The sequence below is a fragment of the Mastigoproctus giganteus genome, chromosome 1, assembly GCF_048544385.1.
Source record: "Mastigoproctus giganteus isolate SK-2022 chromosome 1, ASM4854438v1, whole genome shotgun sequence".
NCBI lineage: Eukaryota > Metazoa > Arthropoda > Arachnida > Uropygi > Thelyphonidae > Mastigoproctus > Mastigoproctus giganteus.
In genome coordinates, this window is record NC_143575.1 from 147072276 (window position 1) to 147095743 (window position 23468).

At 37.2% G+C, this 23468-nt stretch overlaps 1 protein-coding gene across 2 annotated transcripts in view; it reads left to right on the forward strand.

Annotated features, from left to right (window-relative positions):
- Positions 1-23468, forward strand: part of LOC150091183 (transmembrane protein 198) — a 278344-nt gene that overhangs the window by 75213 nt on the left and 179663 nt on the right. For both annotated transcript variants that reach the window (XM_090382651.1, XM_090382643.1), the window contains exon 3: positions 5469-5648. The gene's annotated coding sequence lies outside the window, so the exon portion shown is untranslated. The remainder of the gene's footprint in view (positions 1-5468; positions 5649-23468) is intronic.

The window sequence follows — 23468 nt, forward strand, 5'->3', positions numbered from 1 at the left end:
CCAACCCAAGCCTGGTACTAAGTACTATAGGTTCTAATACCTCTCGTGATTGGGATTTTCATAAAAAAAAAAAAAAAAAACTTCTCCAACTCCGAACTTTATTACGCATGGTTTAAAATGATTAAAAGATTAAAATTATATACTCTTCATTAAAATACAATTAAATATGTTTAGTTCTCTAAGGCCCATGTATGACCAGACACCCCCAGGATTACAGCTTGAAGACCCAACTCGACCCCAGATTTATCCAACAACCTCGAGAGATTGAAGACATTGTGTCAAAATTTAAAAATAAAAGCCGTTAAAATTATCGCTTAAAATATAATGATGAATATTTGTCTAAAAACTACTTTCCTTCCTTAAGGGACAAAACTTTGACATACTGTCGTAATCACAGGTAGGAAACAAACTGTCTAATTTGAACTCTCCCCACGCTATTTATTACTGAGAGATTACTTGTTAACATGCACAAAGGTCCATGAATCCGAGATGAGAAAAGGTCTCCATATGTTAATCGTGTTTATTTTTAATTCTCATTTCTAAGGTTTCTGCACTTAAGTCTTCTGCAATTGTGCTGTATGTTCAGAACCTTAGCTATTTTAAACAAGAAAACATGATTCTTGTTTATCGAATGAAATGACAGTTCATACACGGGCTTAGAGAATTGAACATATTTAATTGTATTTTAATGAAGAGTATATAATTTTAATAATTTTAATCTTTTAATCATTTTAAACCATGCGTAATAAAGTCCGGAGTTAGAGAGTTTTGAAGAGAAGTAATCCTATGGATAAAGATTGAGATAACTCTTATGAAGTTTTTATAATTATCATATATATTATATACACTCAGTGATCATTGAAATGTGACCCTCCCATCTGTAATGGACTAGGCCCCATAGCTCGTAGTATAAAAAACCGAATAGCTTTGTACACTAGAGCAGCAGTAATTTGCATCTGGTCGTGTGAGTCAAAAAGATAAAGTGGCAGTTATAGAATGTAGTAAATATGTCACGGAATTTAAAAAGGGCATAATTATGTCATACATTGCAGTAGAAAGTTATGGAATGTAGTAAAGATATCGCAGAATTTAAAAAGGGCATGATTGTTGGGTTCACACATTACATGCTTCCATATCGGAAATAGCATGTCTTATTGGTTGCTCACAGCCCACTGTGGTTAAGATGTACAAAGAATGGTGTCAAACAGATCAAACCACCTCCTGATAGAAGTGTAAAGGATTATGTAAGGTGGATGTTCATGGTGAGCGAAGGGTGCAGTGTGGACTCAGTGGGGTTCCACAGCAGACAACTCAAGGACGTCCTCTCCTCACCACTGATCATCTTGATCATTGTTGCTGGCAAATGCTATGGTCTCAATAACATACTGGTTGAACACTTGAGGATGAAACTAGTATGCTCGTTGGACAAACCTGGTGCAACATGCCAACGGTTGCGGTCGTGGTGCACACAATGCAAGTCCACGGACCCATCATGTATGGTACCCACTATCCAGGTAGGTAGTGGTAATTGCTTTATATGGGGCATGTTTTGCTGAGAAGAACTAGGAGCCCCCTTTGGGCTCCTAGTTCTTCCCAATATTTCACTGGTGAGGTCTACTGGCAGTTCTTAGGAGACCATTTGCATCCTGCCACATTGCATTTTTTCCTGGACAGACGTGATATCTTCCAAGGTGATAATGCACTGTGTCATTGGGCCTGCATGCATGAGTGGTTCAAGGAATACAGTGAAGATATCACCCATCTTGATTGGCCTCCAAATTCACTCTACCTCACCTTACTTGAATGCCTGTGGGATGTTTTGGAACAGGAAGTGCTATAACCATCATCTTCCAACGTGATTGGCCGCCAAATTCACCTTACCTCATTTCATTTGAATACTTGTGGGATGTTTTGGAATGGGAAATGAGGCATATGGGCACACAGCCATCATCTCTTCCAACACTGTGGAAAGCTTTGCAGGCAGCATGGCTGTAGAACCCTACAGACATCTTCAGACAATAGTGGAGTTAATGCCTAGGTGGATAGTGGCTGTTATCTGTGCAAATTGTGACCTAACATGATAATAGGTTGACTGTAACAATTCAGTGATCACTGAGTGTATATATGAGAACATTAATGTTAATTAATTTTGAAACTGTTTTTAAATATATTCAGTATTTACTTTATTTTATGATAGTATTGATATTTGTGCTTTTTTTTTTTTTCTGAAAAATCTTGATAAATTGTTATAAGTTATGAGTCATTTTTATTTTAGAAGTACAAAAATCTAATAAAAATTTTTTTCTTAAATCTTTATTGGAGATATTACTGCAGTTCCTCTTTTACAGCATTATGTTACTCTGAACTGTGCTGTTAGCCAACTGAATTTCTCCTAAGAACAGTAATGCAATATGGGATATGTTCATGATGAAGGATTCGATGAGAGTAAAATAAAAATAATACTGTATATATAAGATGCAATGCTGCAAACAAGGAGACTTTATTTTGCAATATTAGCTGAACGAATTGACATAACTTTCTGAAAAAAGGTTTTATTTAGCACTACAGATAATGCAATTTTAGTTCTTAAAAACTGAGTTGAAAAATTGGGCTCTTTTGTTATGTAGCGATTTTCATTCTATGCTAAAAAATTTGCCATAACATGATGTAACAAGTTTTCATCAGTGCTCTGATTTCTTGTGGAATCTTATTATAAATAATCATTTTTTCAGACACCCCCCACCATTTCAAATTGTCTCAAAGAAATCCCAGAGAACTGAACAAACAAAATCATTGCACACAGAGTACGATATTGAGTTGCAGCATTTGGAGTTGAGGACCATATTATTTTGGAGAAGGCTCAAATGAAAGCAGTGAATGTGCAGAATAATGCATTCATTCATTGCAGACTTTTTCAAAATGGAATTCAAGACTAAGAATAAAACAAAACAAGGTTCATTTCTAACAAGATGCACAACGGCCCAACTATAAAATCTTATATAACATGTTTTCCATTTGTGTCATTTCAAGATCTAGTCACATTACGTTGCCTCCAAGGCCTCCAACTTCAGTGCAATTTACTTTTTTCCTGTAGGGTATCTGAAGAAGAGCTTTTGTGAGTGTCCTTTGAATAATACTTAATTAAAAGAAAAGATTTTACAAGAAATTAGTGTGGTTGATGAAATCTCGTTAAGTTGTGTCGTGGAAAATGTTCAGCATTAATTAGAAAGCTGTGTAATGAATCTGGAGTATGTGTATCACTTACTTTTTAAGAATTAAAACTGCACTTTTTTTTTTTTTTTTTTTTCAATGTTGATTTGTTCAATTAATATTGCAAAATGAAACTCATTAGTTTGCAGTACCACTCCCTGTATGATCAACTTTGAATATATATATATATATGTGAAGTAGAGTCCTGCATGGATCCTGTCTATTAGACTTGACCCACATTGTTTTACCCACAAAAAAAAAAAAAAAAAAAAAAAAAAAGAGAGAGAGAGAGAGCGAGTCAGAGAAAATAAAATCATGTGTTAAGAAATTTTGTATTAAATTTTCTCACATCAGTAATAATGCAATAGTTAGCTTTAAATTAAAATAAATAAATTAATAATATTAATATTTTATTGTATTGTATATATAACAAAAATAAATTAGGAAAAAAAAATAGAATGAAACATACTCATGATATAATTAATGTTATATATTTTTATTAAGTTGCAGTGCAGAAACAGGACATCAACAGTTTGTTTCTAGCTTCAGCTGCATTCTTCTTTCTTGAATTAGAAATTCAGATACACAAAACTCTTCATCTACTCATACCAACGTACAAGTGGCAAGAATTAAATCCCTTCTGCTCTCCAACAGGGAAGGAATGTACTTGACAAAGACCAGATGAAACTGTGTATTTAAATTGTGACCTTCTTTACCATCCCAAATGATACTACTTAATTTATGCAACTCACGTAATTGGCCAACTGTGCAACTATACAGCTGCTGCTTATAATGGCAGATGCATCCATCAGTATCCCCCTCCCATATGATTTCAAGCTCTGAATACATATTTTCTTAATTATATAATCTATTTTTTTCTCAATTGTGTACTCCTTTTTTTTTTTTTTTCTTAATTTTGTATTCTGTTATTTTATATCTTCATATACCTCACATCTTTATAACTTGGACTTGGTGCTTTATAGTCTTAGTTGCCTATGCGGCATAAAAATTCACATCAAATATACACTTTGTGAAAATAATTTTAATGAACATTAAAAAATGAAAATGTAGACAATTTTTGTATGTATGATAATATGCTACTTAAATTATACAGTAATTTTGAATTTACCAAGATGAATGCAATCCTAAATTAGTTAACATTAGTAGAGGTATATGATGCAAGAAAGCAAGCTTATACAGCATCAGCCAAAAAAAAAAAAAAAACCCCTCCCAATTCACCCAGCCATTCACTCCAAAGGTTTTTCTTCTGCCTTGAATTTATTTAAGCTGTTGACTTCCACAACAACAGATGGAAGTATATTCCATCAATCAACCACCTGCTGGCTAAAAGCAAATTTTTGCACATCTATTCTACAACTGTCTTTTCTTAATTTGAATTTATGCTCCCTCATGTGCATAATGTGAGCTTGCTCAAACCATTCAAGGTCTTATACACCTCAATCAGATCACCTCTTTTAATTTAGTTCTTTTAATATGCAATTTTTTGGAAACTTTTAATGATATTTTTCTTTCAGTTTTGTGCTGAAAGATTTCATTTTTAATATATCGATTTAAATTCTGTTTCTGAAGCACTGAATACAAATTTCATAATCAGAAGCAACATAATATAACAACAATAACATTATAATCGGAGATAATTCAGAAAAATTGAAAAAGGTCTATGTGTCACATATTTTTGTCTACTTTTTGTGTCTGGAAATTCAGTATTGGGGAGGTTTAAAATAATTTTAGATCTACACAACTAACTGTACCTTTTAGGTGAATGTACCCAATTTATAAAGATATCAATAGTTGAGTAGTGTATAATTCAGTTCACACAAAAAATGTGATGTGTGTCTGATGATTTAGTAAATAATGTTACTTAGTGGGGGGAAAAAAAAAAAAAACTAATGAAAACAGTTACTTTATGAGTTAATATATTCATTTTGGTATTATTGTATTACATAATGTATATTCAAAAATTAGAACTGCACCCAACCTGCGAATCGAAAAATTTCTGAAGAACGAATTGCACTGCAGGTAACGTTTGTGGGTACTCAACCCAATATAGGACTCTTAATGTGAAGTGTGTAATAGTGCTCATTATAATTACTTCAACAGTCTATTTTCACAAAGTGTAATTACTTCAACATTCTATTCTCACAAAAAGTAATTACTTAATTTCTAATGTAATGGCCTTTTTATTGTATTTATTGTAAATAAACACAGAGCTTTTTGACTAACTTTTTTTTTATCAGCCATTTTTAGGGTTGAATTAAATCAAATGTTTGAAAAGCATGAAAAATGTACAGAGATGTTTATCATTGGAGCACTTCAGGAAATAGACTGACTGATGACAGACTGTGACATGATTTTTTGTATGGCAAACAGAAGTGGAACTGAAGCAGCATCCTGTCGTAAGTGTAGGTCAGACTGCTGTAAGTGTATATTTTAAAAATTCTTTTTGTTTATTAAAAAAGTTATGATTTTTCTTTCTTAACTGACTTGCATATATGCTAAATATTTTTTCTTACTTTGCCTCTGTATGCTGTATCTGTACTATTTGGTTAAAAATAATAAAACATGTAGATTGCTGTAAATAATCAGGTGGATGGAAATTTGTTAGTGACATAAAGTGTGAGTTGACAACACATAAGGACTGCTTTTATATTATTTGAATTGGAATCATTACAGACAAAATAGATTTCCAAAGAATTCGATTATAGCCAAAAATGCAAATAGTAAATATACTTTTTCCTTTAAATACATTTATTATTTATTTACTTTATTTAGTTTTAAAATTTCTTCATTTAGTTTTTACAATTCAGTACTACTGACAAGTTATATCACTCAAGTAGATCTAGAACAACTTGAAAAAATCAACCACAAGAGCCAGGAATTCCAGTATTTGATTAAAGAGTCATCAAATGTGGACATTACAGGGATATTGGATGCATAGAGACACTATCATATCCAGGTATCATCGTAAGGAGGAAAGGGGCATGACAATCGGGTTTTTGAGTGTTTTTTTAGATAGACCTAGGAACATTTATACGCATACACTTATATGAATGGCTAAGGGGCATATTCTCCCTTCTTCCCCTCCTGAATACACCCCTTCATAGGGATATAAGAATTCAAAAAGGGCTGCAGAATTTGAATATGAGCACATATTTTTATTGTAGACAGAAAGGATAGGAGAAGGGGAGTAGTTATGCTCTTAGTTAAGAAGCACTTAAAATCTAAGACAGTGCATCCAGTTGACCATGGTGGATGTGATGTTAAGTCAGCTTGGCATGACATAAGCACCATGAAAACAAAAATGAGGGTAGGAGCATCTTACAGGCCAAATTATTGTGATGAGTAACAGACAATAGCATTAGCAAAGGCACATGATGCAAGAAAGCAAGCTTATATAGCATCAGCCAAAAAAAAAAAAAAAAAAAACCACACACACACCCTTCTTATTTCACACCCATCCACTCCAAATGTTTGTCTAGTTCTGCCTTGAATCTATTTAAGCTGTATCAACTTCTACAATGACAGATGGACGTTTGTTCCAGCAATCAACCACCCGCTGGCTAAAGGATAACTTCTGCACATCTATCCTACATCTGTCTTACCTCAATTTGAATTTATGCCCTCTCAGGTGATTATTCTGAGCAAGAGGAAGAATCCCATCAGCATTGAGCATGCTCAAACCATTCAAGGCTTTATACAACTCAATCAGATCACCTCACAGGTGCCTAGTCACCAGACACTGTAATTTGCAAAACTTAAGCCTTTCTTTGTAAGAGCAACCCCTTTGTTCCATTCACTAATCTTGTTGCCCTTCTCTGTATTCGTTCCAACAGCTCTACATCCTTCTTAAAATGAGGCCTCCAGACCTGTATACAGTACTCAAGGAGTGGCTTGACCATTGTGTTATACAAGGGAATAATCACCTCCTTATCCTTGGTAGAAAAATTCCTGTATATCAATGACAAGACACCATGAGCTACTCTTGCAGACCATCTGCACTGCTCAGAAAACTTCATATCTGCCTGCACAATTACCCCAGGTTATTTTCACTCTCTGCCACTGTCAATGTAGTACCACACAGTTGATATGTTACTCTGGGGTTACTGCTTCCCATATGCAGATCTTTACATTTGTCAATGTTAAAACTTCAGTTGCCACCTCTCAGCCCATCTGCTCAACTTTTCTAGATCCTGTTGCAGCAGCGTACTGTCATTAGTATTATTAATAACCCTGCCGACATATCGTGTGCAAACTTGGATATTTAGCTTGATATACCATCATCAGTATCATTAATGAATACATAAAACAACAATGGACCTAAACCTTGGGGAACTCCACTAATAACATTAGTGTTATTAGTGGAGTCCCCCAGTGGTTATCAATGGATACTGCTCTTCCACAAAGACGTGCCTCCACAGCCAGGTGAGCAGGAGCAGCAGTGCATAGCACATGCTTCTTGATTAGACCGGAGTTCCGAGCCCATGAGCCACCAAATACGGAGGATGCGGAAAGGTCAGGGAATGACCACCGCATATCCCGGGAGCAATATGGCCTTAGTTGCTAATGCTCCTAAAAACCAAATAACAACAACCTCCACAAAGAGCAGTATCCATTGATTACCACTCTTTGTCATCTCCCACTCAACCATCCCTTTATCCATACTATCAATTTGCCTCCAGTGCCACACTGCTCCAATTTGTGCAGCAATCTTCCATGTGCGACAGTATCAAAAGCTTTTTTAAGATCCAAATATATGATATCAATATTATTCTTTGCATCCAGTTTCTTTGTGACTACATCATAGATCCAAACAAATTGGTCAGACAAGACTTCCCCTTAACAAATCCATGCTGTGTCAGAGCTATAACCAAAGTCTTTTTTAGATAATCCTGCAGTGCTGCTTTAACCAGTGCCTCGATTAATTTCCCTGGAACAGAAGTTAAACTAACAGGTCTGTAATTACCTCTGTCTCCCTTTGATCCTCCTTTGTGGATTGGGGTCACATTTGCACATCTCCAGTCCATGGGTACCTTCCCTGAGTCCAAGGAAGCTCTCATAATTATGGCTAAGGGTTTGCTTACTTCTTTTGCTGCCTCCTTTAATATAACTGGGTAGATTCCATCCACCCCAACTGCCTTTCTTATGTTTATCTTCAACAATTTCCCCTCCACTTTACTCTCAGTTATTACAAGGTTATCTAGCTTACTGCCAGAGTTTAATACACCTCTGGCATTCCCCTCCCTGAATAACTCCTCATTTGTGAATGTAGATTCAAAATATTGAAACCTGAAAACCTGAGCAGGATCATTCACAGTTGAAACATCCATATCACGTGGACCAATCTGTTTCATCTCTTTCCTTCTAGAGTTTACATAAGTAAAGAACTCTTTGCTGTTTTTCTTTGCATCTTTTGCCAGAGTTATCGTAATCTGCCTTTGCCTGCCTAACCTAATTTGTGACTTGGTTACTGACCAGCTTATATCTACCACAGGTTTCTGTGCCACCTGTTAATTTATATGTATCCCACGCATTTTTCTTCTCTGCCGCATGTCTCATCAGTTCATCTGACATCGATTTAGGCCTAAACCTTTAACAATATTTCTTAGTTGGTATGAAAAGCTTAGTAGCTTCCAAGATTAATTCTTTGAATGCTTCCAATTTTGAATTTGCTGTTGGTAACATCATCAGTTGGTCTCACTGTATAGACTTTAAAAACTGTCTCAGACCTCCGTAGTCACTTTTACAAAAGCAAAAACCCTTTCCTTTACCCCTGATTGTAGTTACCTCTTTGAGTAAATCCCACATCAGTATACTGTGATCACTGCCACCCAGTGGTTCCTTTATCTGCAGATTCTTAATGCATGAAGAATAACTACTGATAATGAGATCAAGAGTATTACTCCCTGTAGTTGCCTCCCGAAGATGCTGCTGCTGTAGAAAACAGTCATCCAATAAATCCACAAAACCGTTGCTAGTGTGTGAGTGGCCAACCACAAATTCCAGTCAATATTTAGGAAATTAAAATCCCCCATTATAAGACACTCTGATTTACTGGCCCACTCTATTTCTCTGTACAGTTGTTATTATCGAGTATTGCTACTTAATCAGGTTACAGGTCTAGCTGAGGAGAACGTAAAAATACTAGTTGAGAACAAAACAAACTTTGAGACTTTCCAGACCTTTGCAGAGTCGGTCTTTAAGAAATGACTTGAACTAAGAACTCAAATCCAAAATCGAATAGTAATCTGACAGCTAAGAAGTTAATATATATGTTTGTATCCCATTAAATATAAATAGAATGACTTGTAAGATATGTAAATTTAATTGTATTACTAGGATTTAGAGATAAAATTCTAGTATCTTGTATAAATGTAAATATTTACTTCGCTAAGTTTATTGGAATTTTTTAAATTGGCTTGTATCTGCTGAGGCATTTTTTTTTTTTTTTTTTCCTGCTGGTTCCCAGGTTTGGTCAACCTGGGGACAGGATTGCTGGCACCCACCGGTATTGCATTATCTCCGGTGGGTGCGGGATTTGTGCACAAGGCACTGAAGGTGATAGTAGACCCAGACTGCTCCTTGTGCCTGGGGGCAGGCAGCGGCTGCATAGGTGTTGGCTCCTCCCTGGTGGTGAGGTGGACTAACACAAGCAACACACCATACACTAATACATAAAGCTTTGCAGAGTTTCTGCACCAACACAGACGTGCAAGGTGGAGATGGGCTAAGGCTTAGGAGCCACCCTTGATACAGGTAAAGCACACATACATGCGTGTTCATATATAATATAGTATCTTATATATGTATAATGAGTATATAATATAGTATCTTATATATGTATAATGAGTATATAATAGAGTATCTTATATATGTATAATGAGAATGCTAGGCCTATAACACATTCCTACTCTTAATTTTGCTTCCCCAGTGCTTATGTCAAACCAAACTGACTCAACACTGCCCTGTTTCAGCCAAGCTGACTGGCTGTACTTCTTTGGATTTTATGTGTTTCTTAACTAATAGCATAACCCATCCTCCCTTCCTATCCTGTCTACCCTTTTGTACACATTGTACTCCCCAAATTCCATTTCTGCATTCCTTATATCTCTGTGACACTACGTATCTGATATCCCAACATCTGCCTTTGATGTTTTGACCAACACTTCAAATTCATCAAATTCATTTACCACACTACTAGCATTGGTGTATACACAAGTATACATGCACCTGTTCCTGTTCTTAGCTACCCTAACACAGCCCATGTATTTACTTGTTCTGCAATGACTCCCAGCAGTCTCTGAAATGCCCTACACCTTGTTTTCTAGGCTGCTGCTCATTCCAATAGAAGCAGTGCAAGAATCGCTTTCACCTCTACCAGTGGCTACTGTTAATCTATTAGTCTGTATATCCCCCCAAGCTAGCAGTTTTCTGACCCACCTAACACTGCCTCGATAGCATCAGCAAATATTCTTGCACTCTTTCTATTTAAGTGTATCCCATCCCTGTAGAAACAGTCTCTCCTGTTAACAGGCACAGACCAGGCTGAGAAAAATTTTACCCCCCGAGCCTTACATAATCTCTCCAGGACCGAATTGATCAACAAGGCTCTCATCATGTACTCCCTGGCGCACTATGACTATAGATGCCCATGCGCCTAAAAAATTTTCAAACAAAGAATCATATACTCCCTCCTATTGTGTCTGGGCAGAATTGCAGACACTTTCAAATTCAACCCTAACTCACGGCTTTTTTTTCAACCTGTACTTGTTAAGTAATTCTGCCGTCTCCTACTCTTAATAGCATTAGTGCAAACGTGTGCAAAAATGTCACCTTTTGTGCCCTTAAAAGATGATATCTGCTCTACAACATCAACGTTTGCCTCTTGCAGATATACTCTGGTCCTGTTCTGCCTGAGAATAGAGCCACCGACAACAACTAGTTCATGTGGGACTAGTGCATTCTGCCTTGGGGGTTGCCACTGTGCTGTGTGATGTTGAAGTGCAAGCTCTGGCGTTGATGTGGGCAGCTGAGCTTGGGTCCCTCAATTTAAACCTTTCGAGTGTATTCACTCTGTTCTTCAAGCTCTCATATAGGCCCATAACAACGCTGTGTTGGTGCCTGATATCCTCACATTCCTTACATTGTGCACACAACATTCCCCTTGGCAATATCATGTCCCATTCCTGATTGCTCCACAAACATCAAACAAGCAGTACATTTCAAAAGACTGTGATTCAGAGGACAACTGCCACCCTCAGTTCTCCCCCTGAGCCATAGCAGTCCCATTAGCTTGAGCCTTTTGCTTTGCTGCTCTGATCTGAGTAATGATTTCGATTCAATTTCAATGCAAAAATATAAACCTAAACTTATATTGCAATGCAGTTATGACACTATATACAGGGTGTTTCAAATATGATGGTCAATAATTTAAAGGTGAAAAGTACGAACTAAAATAAGCAAAAAAAGTCCCAGTGAACATCGGGCCGCAAATGAACCATTTTCAAGATGATGCACATTTTCTGTTAAGATCCGCCATTGACTATGGGAGCACTAGTTTAGCAAAAAGATGTGAATCCTTTGCTAAGGGTGGTTTTATTAAATATAAGATAATAGATTTTTAATTTTTGGTTTCAACACCACAGGATTTTACAGATGTTGCATGTTAAAGAATGTTCTTTCTAACACCCTTTCCTCAACATCAGGTGTTATGCTTCTGGGCCTATCTGCTCGTACTCCATGTGCGAAGCGCCCATGTTCTCTAAGGCGTCAATGATGAATGTGCACCTGTTGGGCTGCCTTCGGTGGGGAAATGCTTCTAGGTACAAATATGCAGCCTCGAATGCATTGCCATTGGCTTTACCATACATGAAGTGCATGTCCACATACTCTTTATTGCTGTAACCTCTTTCCATGTTGACAAATACTAGTATGCCTGCTACATCTCAGAGCATTGAGAGAGGGGAAAGTGAAAGAATGAGCATAACCTAACCTAAACAAAGAAGTCAATGGAGGATCCCAACTAGAAATGTGCAATATCTCGAAAAAGATTCATTTAAGGACCCATGTTTACTAGGCTTTTTTTGCATATTGTAGTCTGTACAGTTCACCTTTAAATTATTGACCATCACTTTTGAGCCACCCTGTGTGTGTGTGTGCGTGTGCACACACACACACACACACACACACACACACACACACACACACACACACACACACACACACACACACACAGGGTGGCTCAAAAGTACATGGCATAACTTCAGGAATGAGTTCCTCATATGTAGACAATAAAATTATTTTATATCAACATAGTTCCGGAGATGCTTGGTTCCCAAGTTATTAATTGGAATGTCTCATCTCCCGCAGGTGATTTACTTCATCACAATTACTGACAGAATTGGTGGTTTTCCATTCCGACCATGTACTCAAATCAGGAGCAAGTGGATATGCACTTTATGTATGGTTTGGCGGATGGCAATGCTCTGGAGGCTCGTCGTTTGTACCACGAAAGGTTTCCAGAACAAAGATGTCCAGACAGGAAAACGTTTGAAGGTATCCATCGCCGCCTTTGTGAACATGGGACCTTTAAACCTCGTGCTGCCGACAGAGGACGACCAAGATCTACGACTCCTGAAGTAGAGGAGGAGATTTTGGACGTTGTGCATGCCACTCCTGGAATCAGCACACGCAGAATAGCAATGCAACTGGCTGTTCAACGTTGGACTATTTGGAGAGTGTTGCGAGAACACCAACTGTAGCCTTACCATCTGTAATGGGTACAGGCCTTGTCACCAGCAGATTACTCTGGGCGAGTAATGTTCTGCCAGTGGTTCTTGCACCAGTGTGGTACAACTCCTCACTTTCCTGCCTTAGTGATATTCACAGATGAAGCACAATTCACACGAGATGGAATCCAAAACTTTCACAATCAGCATGTATGGGGTGAGGAAAACCCACATGCAATTCTTCCATCACATCACCAATAGCAGTTCAGCCTCAACATCTGGGGGGGTGTTTTTGGTGGTAAGTTATTTGGGCCCCCATGTACTTCCAAACGAACTCAGGGCAGGCGTACAGAAACTTTCTGGAAAACAACATGCCTGATTTCTTGGATGACACGCCACTGATCATTCATCAACAAGCACACTTCATGCACGATGCCGCTCCAGCACATTTCAGCCACCTAGCCTGCAATTACCTGAATCGAAGTGGATAGGTAGAGGTGGACCAACTGCCTGGCCTCTATGCTCACTGATTTCAACCCACTAGATTTCTTCTTGTTAAGTGTCATAGACAGACCTTCAAAACTCGGAAACTAAGCATTTCCAGAACTATGTTGATATAAAATATTTTTATTGTCTACATAGGAGGAAATCATTCCTGAAGTTATGTCGTGTATTTTTGATATACCCTATATATATATATATTTTTTTTTTTTTTCAGTATCGAGTATTATCTCCGAGTTACATTATATGACGTTCGTATCTCCTATAAAGTTATATGTATTAATTATAATATTATAATGTTACTTACTATTACTTTCTGTTGTTGTTACTGTATTATTTATAATGTTACGTTTGTAAAATCTAGGTCGTTATATGTACAGAAACTCCCCGACTTACGTAATACTTGACTTACAGAAATTCAATTTTATGTAAGTTTTTGCCGGCCAGTGCAAACTTAAAAAAATCAGGGAAACATATTTTGCATCCCGTAGGAATGGAGGTATCATGAATGGAGGTATCATGAATATATCGTAATGTGAACCTAATAACATGTTTTTTTTTTGTAATTTGTTCAAAGTGCTTGGAAGTTGAAAATTTCACCATATTACTAAGCTATTTATCTGTCTGAAAGGTCATATTTATTATGGAAATTGCACTACCCTTTCATCATTATCATATGTTCCTGTTAAAGAATCAATTTTGAATGCCTTTGTGATATTTTTCTAAGGCACGTTTCTGGAGGTCACGACCATAAAACAATAAAAACAATTTGCATTTTTCGGTTTATTGGACTTTTCTTTTAGGGCATCTAATTATAAATGGCTAGTAAACTCGATCTTATTGCATTTGCGATAATACTGATAACTGCAATTGTGTGGGTTTTTATGCTATTGTGGTGAAATGAGTTCCCCTTCACTGAAATCTTCTATCATATAAAAAAACATAAAAAATAAATTTTCAGAATCTTCTCTTCATTCATATTTACTTATTACAATGGTGAAGGGAAAGGGAACAACAGAAAGTGTAAGTGCTGGCAGTCTAGGAAACCAAATAAAATTGATTTAGAAATGAAGATGAAAATGAAGTAGGACAAAGTTTGTCATCTATTGCAAGGGAATTAGGTCTTGCTGCTTCAACAGTGAATACTATTTTAAAGGACAGAGTGCATATAAAAAAACATGTCAAAGGATCAATGTACTTAAGATCAACAGTGATCACAAAATAGCATTCAGGTGCTATATCGAAGATGGAACAGCTGTTAATAATATGGATGGAAAATCAGATTCAGAAGCTAGTGCCCCTGAGTCTAATGCCCATTCAAGCAAAAGCAAGAAGTATTTATTAAGATATGAAAGATAAGTATGGTGAACCCCAACGCAAGTTCATGGCAAGCAATGGGTGGTTTAATAGGTTCAAGCATTGCGCTGATTTCCACAACATTAAAGTGCATGGTGATGTCGCCAGTGCTGATTCTGCAGCTGCAGAGAAGTTTTGTGATGTATTTGGAAAAAAATATTGATGAAGGCACTATTCAATGCAGCAAATTTTTAATGTTGACAAGACTGCTCTGTATTGGGAAAAAATGCTGGATCGAACATACAATGCCAGGTGTCAAGGCTTCAAAAGATAGGGCCACGCTCTTGATTGGGGCTAATGCAGTGAGAGATTACAGATTAAAACCACTGCTTGTGTTCCATTCTGGAAATCCTCATTGCATTTAAGGGCATCAATAAAGTCACCCTACCTGTGTATTTCCGATCGAACGAGAGAGCTTGGATAACAATATCTCTCTTTGAGGATTTGTTTAAATGCTGTTTCATTCCAGAAGTTGAAAAATATTGTAAAAACAACGACGTTCCTTTCAAGATTTTGTTTCTATTAGATAATGCTCCTGGACATCATACGCATCTAGATGATTTCAATTCGAACGTGAGAGTCATATTTCTACCGCCAAACACTACTTCACTCATCCAACCTATGGATTAGGGTGTTATTTCAAATTTAAAAGCATACTATTTACACTCAACATTTGCTCAGGCATTGTGTGCAGTAGACGACGGAAAAAATTTTACGTTAAGAGACTTTTGGAAATCTTACGATATTTACCAGGCCATCTTAAAGACTAATAAGGCCTGGACAGATATTACTAAAAGTTGTTTAAATGGCGCATGGAAGAAAATATGCACACGGCACGTAAAAAAGGCTTAGAAGGATTTGAAAAAGATGAATCATATGAAGAGGTTACAGATAAGATTGTAAAGATTGCAGAGCTTCTTCAGTTGGAGGTTGATGCCAAAGACGTGGAGGAGTTAATAGAGGAAGAAGAGAAAAAATTATCTAACGAAGAACTTATTGACTTGCAGGCAGCGATAGTGAAAGAAGAAAATGCTGACGAAGCTCAAGATGAACCAAATGAGGAGCTGAGACGCTTCATCACCAGAGAGATGGTAATGGCATTTCATGAAATTTCGTCGGCAATGGCAAGGTTTGAGAAGATGGATCCTGACAGTGAACAATTCTTAAAAGCTGACAGAGAGGTGAATGATATGCTTGCTTGCTGCAAAGAAATCTACGATGAAAAGAAAAAAGTCACCGCCCAGTCATCCATTAATATGTTCTTTCGCAAGGTTGAGCTGACGACTCATTCTAAATCTCCACAGCCCTTAACCTCCGCAGTGGCATACTTATCAGCTGAAGTTGTCGATTCTGGCAACGATGCTCGAGAGGTAAAACTTACTGATGTTATGCCTGTCTCCTCTCTTTTTTTGTAATTTTATAATTTTAAAATTTTTTAAATTGCATGCTTTTGTAATTTTTCGTGCACATGAGATAAAAAAATTGAATAAATACAATAAATAATTCTATTTACATGTTCGTCGAACATTTATTTTTTGATTAAATCAATTCAGCGAGCACAGTTGCGAGTGCTGCACAAGCATGGGGGAAATTCCGACTTATGTAGCTTTTGGTGGAATTCAACCCTTACATAAGTCGGCGAGTTCCTATATTTAGTTAAAAAGTACAATTTAATTGATAATGAAATTTAATGAGATTAATAAATTTTACTGATTAATTGATAATACTATAGTATACTAAGCTAACAGATTTCTAATACAGTGCTACATGTTTCACTATCTAGTTTTATGTTAAACCTTATGCTATCTAGTTCGGGATATTCATTGTATTGTATGACAATGGCGACAAGTTACAAACGGTAAATCTGCAGACATTAAGTATTAATAACTTTCAAAATTGCTATCTAAATTCAAAATAAACCAGGGATCTTGACTAGGTCTATAAGCTACTTATAGAAAATAATTGAATATAACAATTAAGTCAATAAAACAGCTAAATATAATTAAAAATTTAGCATTTGCCGGAGCTGCAAACTCTTGTCCAACAACGTGGATTGAATACCCTTACCGATACTAAGTAATAACCTACAAAATCTCTATCTAAGTTCAAATTAAACAAAGTATCGTAACTAGGAATATAAAGCTACTTCTAGAAAATTAATTAATATTCCAACTTAAGTCAATAAAACGCCAAAAATTTAAGAAAAACTTCACTATTAGCTGGAGCTGTAAAAACTTCGCCCTCACAGAGCTACTCTCGTTCCCAAAAATGAGAGGAAATGGATAAGTGATAAAGGAAGTGTGTATTTTTTGGCTGATGCTTACTCTCTTGCATCATTTGCTACTACTAATGCCAATGCCATTTGTTATTACAGTAGCATTCTTTTATATCTTAGGGTGTGAAAGTTTAAAAATGAATAGGAAGTAGCCGAAGGCATTAATATGTAAGTATTAGTATTTACCACAGTGCTTTTTAGGTAACAGCAAAATAACATTAAAAAATAAATAATAAAAAAAGTTACAAGTTGCATTCCTGACCTAAGTGCCGATCCAACTGACCATGGAATTTTCCAAAACTGTTAGCCTCAACTTAAGGAGGTAGCTCCTCAGATACAACCTATTTATTCAAAGCCCAAAACACCCCCCTCGATGTGGGCACCTATATGTGGAGAGATCTCCAAGTGACGCTGCAGATTAGCACCACTGGAATCCAATGCCCATATTTCCCAAAAGAGATAAAGGTTCCACACTACCAACATATGAATCCGGTGTGTTTGCCGTGTGCTGCAACCTGTGGAAATTTGGAAAGGGGGATCCTGGTGGTTGAGGTGTCCACCTTTAACACACAACTTTAGCCCTTGCTTCAACAAGACGGGTGGTCCTGGATGGCTCAGTCGGCTAGTCAGTTTGCCTGCAAGGGACAACCATGTCAGTGCCATGCTCCAACACTCATGATGTGAGAGACAGGATTCAGGCTGGCAGCATTGCAGGTCTGTGTAGCCATGGCATCCAACTCCCAAGCACATTTATTGCTTGCCAGGTAATATTCATCCCATTTGGGCTCTGTGGTGGTGGGGAGCCTAGACATTGAACAAAAACGAAAAACCTCATGAATCCTGATAAAGTTATTTCTTCTGGGGCTCCAACATGGTCCATATCTGAAAAATTAGGAGTTGACTCTGCTGATGTCACTTCAGCAAAAAAGACAAAAAACCAAAACAGTATCAAGTCCAGCATCCTGTTACCTGATAATATGCTTTACAAGTGAGAAAGTTATAGGAAAAATGTTGCTCTTTATCCAGAGGTCTGGCAGCTCTCCTAAATCTGTCAGACAGCTTTCGTCATGCAACATCCTTGTAGAGTTCAGAAGTGATAGACATTCAGAACAGCTTCTCCGAGCCACATCTGGAGGATTGCCTGTCATAATTACCCCCCCCCCCACACACACAAGACACTTAGCTCATCGCAAGGTGTCATAGCTGAATGGGATCTCGTGGAAGTTTCAGAAGAGGAAATCTATTCTGAATTAAAACTCCAAGTGACAGCTATGAAATGAATCTTCATGTGTAGGGATGGGAAACTTATTCCCACTAGAAACATCATCCTAAAGTTCAATTCACCAACATCTAATGAGATCACACCAGGCTACATTAACTGTCTGGTGTGTTCATATTTGGTAATGTTGAATCCTTTTTAAGTTTTCTTATCGCAAATAATCTTGTACAATTATAGTTTTAAGCCCAGTGTGTTAAGTTTACTGCTGTTGACACTAATAGCGTTTTGCCTCTATTCATTCAAGATGCTGTCTTTACAAGAGAAAGCTCAGTGTGTTGTTTGGTTAGCTGAAACAAAATTTACTGTGACTGTGCAGAGAATGTTTAGAGCCAAGTACAGTAGAAAGCCTCCAGACCTAAAGCTTATTAAATCTTGGATGGAAAAGTTTTTGGCAACTGGGTCAGTTGAGAAAGGGAAAAGCACTGGCAGATTACATGATTACATTATTGGACCTTTCTTCTTCCACGAAAACACAATTAGTGCAAACATGTTTTTAGACCTGCTCATTAATTATGCTATACCCCAACTGGAACAGAGGCAGCCTACTGTTATCGTTCAGTTGGATGGAGCACCTGCTCATTGGGCTCAAGTTGTTCGTGACACTTTGGATAAGACATTTCCAAACTGTTGTGGATGGGCAGGGATGGATCGATTTTGTGGCCCCTAAGGTTACCAGACATAACCCCACTGGATTTCTTTCTTTGGGGATATGTTAAAGACTTGGTGTATGCGGCAGCTGTTCCAGATATTGAAATATTACGAGAGCAGATTACATGTGCAGTCGAATGCATTGCACCACAGTTGTTAGAAAATGTATGGAAAGAGAGATAGAATATCAAGGCGATATTCAATGTGTCCAAGAGGTGCTCATTGAAGTTCTTTAAAGTCATTATGTATTGATAAAAACTTTTAATATTAGCATACAATTTGGTTAAATTTTGTTAACCTCCCAATAGTAATAAAATTTTTGTAACAAAATATAATCAGGGTAATCATTTGTGGACACCCTGTATATCAAATCCTTTAAGGTTCTTTAAGTGCCAGAAATATGTATACTTGCAAAAGGCCTGTCGTGGAGCTCTTGCATGTACAGCAGGCCCCCGTTATAACGCAGTTCGCTTTATGCTGATTCGCTATAACACTGTTCTTATATTATAACCTGTATCTGACTTTAACGCTGTCACAGATCACTATAACGCTCTTTTACAAATTGCATTTTTGACATATTTAACGAAATAGTTTCATTTGATGGAGTCGATAGCTTTAAAATGAATAGCAAAACAGCATTAAAATGTTTCCCACACTCAGTGAAATTTTCTTGCACGCTAATTTAATTGCAGTACAGTGACTTGTTACGTAGTTCCGAGATCAACATTTTTAAAAATGAACAAGTATATTGCTTGTAATATTTGCGTTATATGCATTTATCCGAAGTCTAGTCATCACTCAGTACAGTATTAGACATCGTGCGTAACGGACAGCTTACTTGAACATTGTATCATAATTAATGCAACCAACGCAGTTACATTTTCGAAGAGTTAATAATGGCCAATAAGAATGAAAAATACGAAGACTATAAATGTAAGAAAAATACTACTGAATTTGAAAATTAAATTAGAAGTTTTGAAGCGAATCGATTCCGGTCAAAGACAAGCGGATGTGTGCCATAATTTAGGACTTGCAAGTTTAACTGTAAGAACAATTTAAAAAAATTAAGAATTAATTTTAGCAGCGGGAAAGATAGCTGTTCCACTGCAAGCAACTAGGACTAGGCCGGCTATTAGGATTGAAATGGAAAGACTAACTAATACTAATTTTATTGAAGATAATATCCAATGCAGAATTCAGTTAAGTTAAATATCATAAATAATAAAAAAGCGAGAGAGATTAGCCTATATGATGATCTGAAGAAAACTCACCTAAAAAAAAAAAAAAAATTGGAACCATTTAAAACTAGTAAGGGCTAAGGGCTGGTTGAATAGATTTAAAATCCAGGGAGAAGCCGCAAGTGCAGATCAAGGAGCCTAAACTTTCAAAAAAGAACTTGTTAAAATTATGGAAGAGGGGTATTGTTTGTTATACTTCTCAACAAGTTTATAACATAGATAAAGCAGGACATTTGTGGAAACGAATGCCTAAAAGAAGTTTCATATTGAAAGAAGAAAAAACATGCCAGGTTTCAAAGCGGCGAAGGACGGTTGACTTTATTGTTGGGTGGTAACGCTGCAGGGGATTTAAAATTAATACCCCTTTTAGTTTATTTGGAAGAGGACCAAAGTTCAACCTAAAATCGACGCATTTTTCATGATTAAATTCATCAATTAAATTAAATCAATTTAGATCAATTAAATTCATGATTTTAATTGGAATTTTAAGTTAAATTTTGATACATAAGTAGTTACCACATAATTATATATGTATGTAATGCAGAATATTTTATATGTACAAATACTTGAATATTAAATATTTTAGCATTAGCATTAGCATTAGTAGAGGCATTTGATGCAAGAAAGCAAGCTTATGCAGCATCAGCCAAAAAAAAAAAAAAAAAAGTAACATAAATAAATAAAAATAACCACTTCCACTTCACCCCTCTGTTCGTTCGAAATACCTGTCCAGCTGAGCCTTAAACTTATTTAGGCTATCAACTTCCACGACAGGGGATGGAAGTCTGTTCCACCCACTAACCACCCGCTGGCTAAAGGCAAATTTCCGCACATCTATCCTACATCTGTCTTTCCTCAATTTGAATTTATGCCCAAGAAGATTATGCCCATTTTGACCGACATTTGTGCCTCTTTTCACTACCGTTTATTATTGATTAGGAAATATCCTATGGCACCGACCGCAACTCACAAATACATAGGTTACCTTATGAGAATGCGGCGCTCGCTTATCGCTCTGTTTTTCTGGAACGAATTATCAGCGTTAAGTGGGAGTCACCTGTACTGCAAAGGACCATGGAACTAAAGCATGTTCAGCCACAAAATCCACCAATGTTAACCGCCAAGGAGAACACCCTGCATACTCACAAGCATGCCAGATGTGGAAGGAAGAAAAAAATACAAAGATTTAAGGCCGAGCTGAACATATCAGGAGGCAAGAAAAGGGGTGAAACCGATAAATGCAAACAAACCAGCTCAGAAGGTAGCAGGGAGATGTTATTGGAACTCGGACCAAAATGATGAACCCACCAAAAATGTCTTTCACTCCCATCACACGCTACCTTTTAAGCTCAATAAGACCTGCACAGAAGGATCAATCAGCTGCCAATCCTATATCTGTATCTCCTAATGCTCCACCAGTAACAAAAAAAACTGGCGGAGAAAAGAATAAGAAACCTGAAGTTCATCCTAGCTCGTGAGGAGGAGGTACCTGACAAAAGCCTTGGAACTCTTTATGGAGAAGGCGGAAATAAACACAGGACAGTGTCCATAATTCCCCAAAAGAGATAAATTCAGGACGGAGAAAAGTAAGCCCTCAGCACTTTGGAAGCTGCTTGATACACCCATCAAGCCAAAATAATTGCTAAATTCTTACAGTGGAATTGTCATGTATTCTGGTGAAATACTGACATCAAGGCCCTACTGGCAAAGTGTGAGGCAGTTTGCTTTCTTTTGCAGGAGACATATTTTATAACTATCTTATGTAAGGGCAGAACTGGAGATGGATCTGCCCATGGAGAAGTTGCCATCCTTGTGGGCAACCAGACCCCATTCCAACCTGTGCCACTTTTCACTAACTTAGAAGCGGTAGCAGTTTGCTGGGACTGACATCTGCCAGAGAGACCTTGATGATCTCATTATGCAGCTGCCTTCTGCTGTCCTACTTCTAGATGATTTCAATGGACATAACACGCTGTGGGGTTGTGTCGACCTTAATGGACGGTAGCATATCATAAAGCATAACTCTAAAAGGAAGGGGATGAATCTGATTGGTCCACTTGACATCGATGGTTCGACTGTTAATGATCCTGCTCAGATAGCAAACAAACTGAATGAGTATTTTGCCTCTACTGAATGAGTATTTTGCATGAGGAATTATTAAGGTTTGAAAATGGCAGAAGGTTATCAAATTGTAGCAGCATACTTAATGATTTTGTAATAACTGAAAGCAAAGTGGAGGAGAAATTGTTGAAGTTAAACATAAGAAAAGCACCTGGGGTGGATGGGATCTATCCAGTTATATTAAAGGAGGCGGCAAAGCAACTAAGCAAACCCTTAGCCATAATTATGAGAGCATCCTTGGATTCAGGGGAGGTCCCCACAGACTGGAGATGTGCAAATGTATCCCCAATTCACAAAGGGGGATCGAAGGGTGACACGAGTAATTACAGACCAGTTAGTTTAACTTCTGTTCCGGGTAAAATAATGGAGTCACTGGTTAAAGATGCATTGCAGGATCATCTAGACAAGACTGCAGCAATAATTCAGACACAGCATGGGTTTAAGGGAAAGTCTTGTCTGACAAATTTGATAGGATATTATGATGTGGTTACAAAGGAACTGGATGCAAAAAATAATTTTGATATCATATATTTGGATTTCAGGAAAAATAATGTTGCGCATGGAAGACTTTTGTACAAATTGGAGCAGAATGGTATTAAGGGTAAGTTGCTACAATGGATAAAAGGATGGTTAAGTGGGAGAAGACAGAGGGTGGTAATCAATGGGTGCTGCTCTTCGTGGACTAATGTTATTAGTGGAGTCCCACAGGGTTCGGTGTTTGGTCCACTGTTGTTTTGTATATTTATCAATGATATTGATGAAGGTATATCAGGCTTAATGTCGAAGTTTGCAGATGATACAAAGGTTAGCAGGGTTGTTAATGACAGTAATGGCAGTGTGCTACTGCAACAGGATCTAGATAATTTTGGCAGATGGGCTAAGAAGTGGCAACTGAAGTTTAACCTTGACAAATGCAAAGTATTGCATATGGGTAGAAGTAATCCCAGAGAAACATACCAACTGTGTGGTACTACACTTAAGGTGGTAGAAAATGAAAAAGACCTGGGAGTAATTGTGCAGTCAGATATGAAGTTTTCTGAGCAATGCAGACAGGCTGCCAGGGCAGGTCATGGGGTTTTGTCAATGATATATAG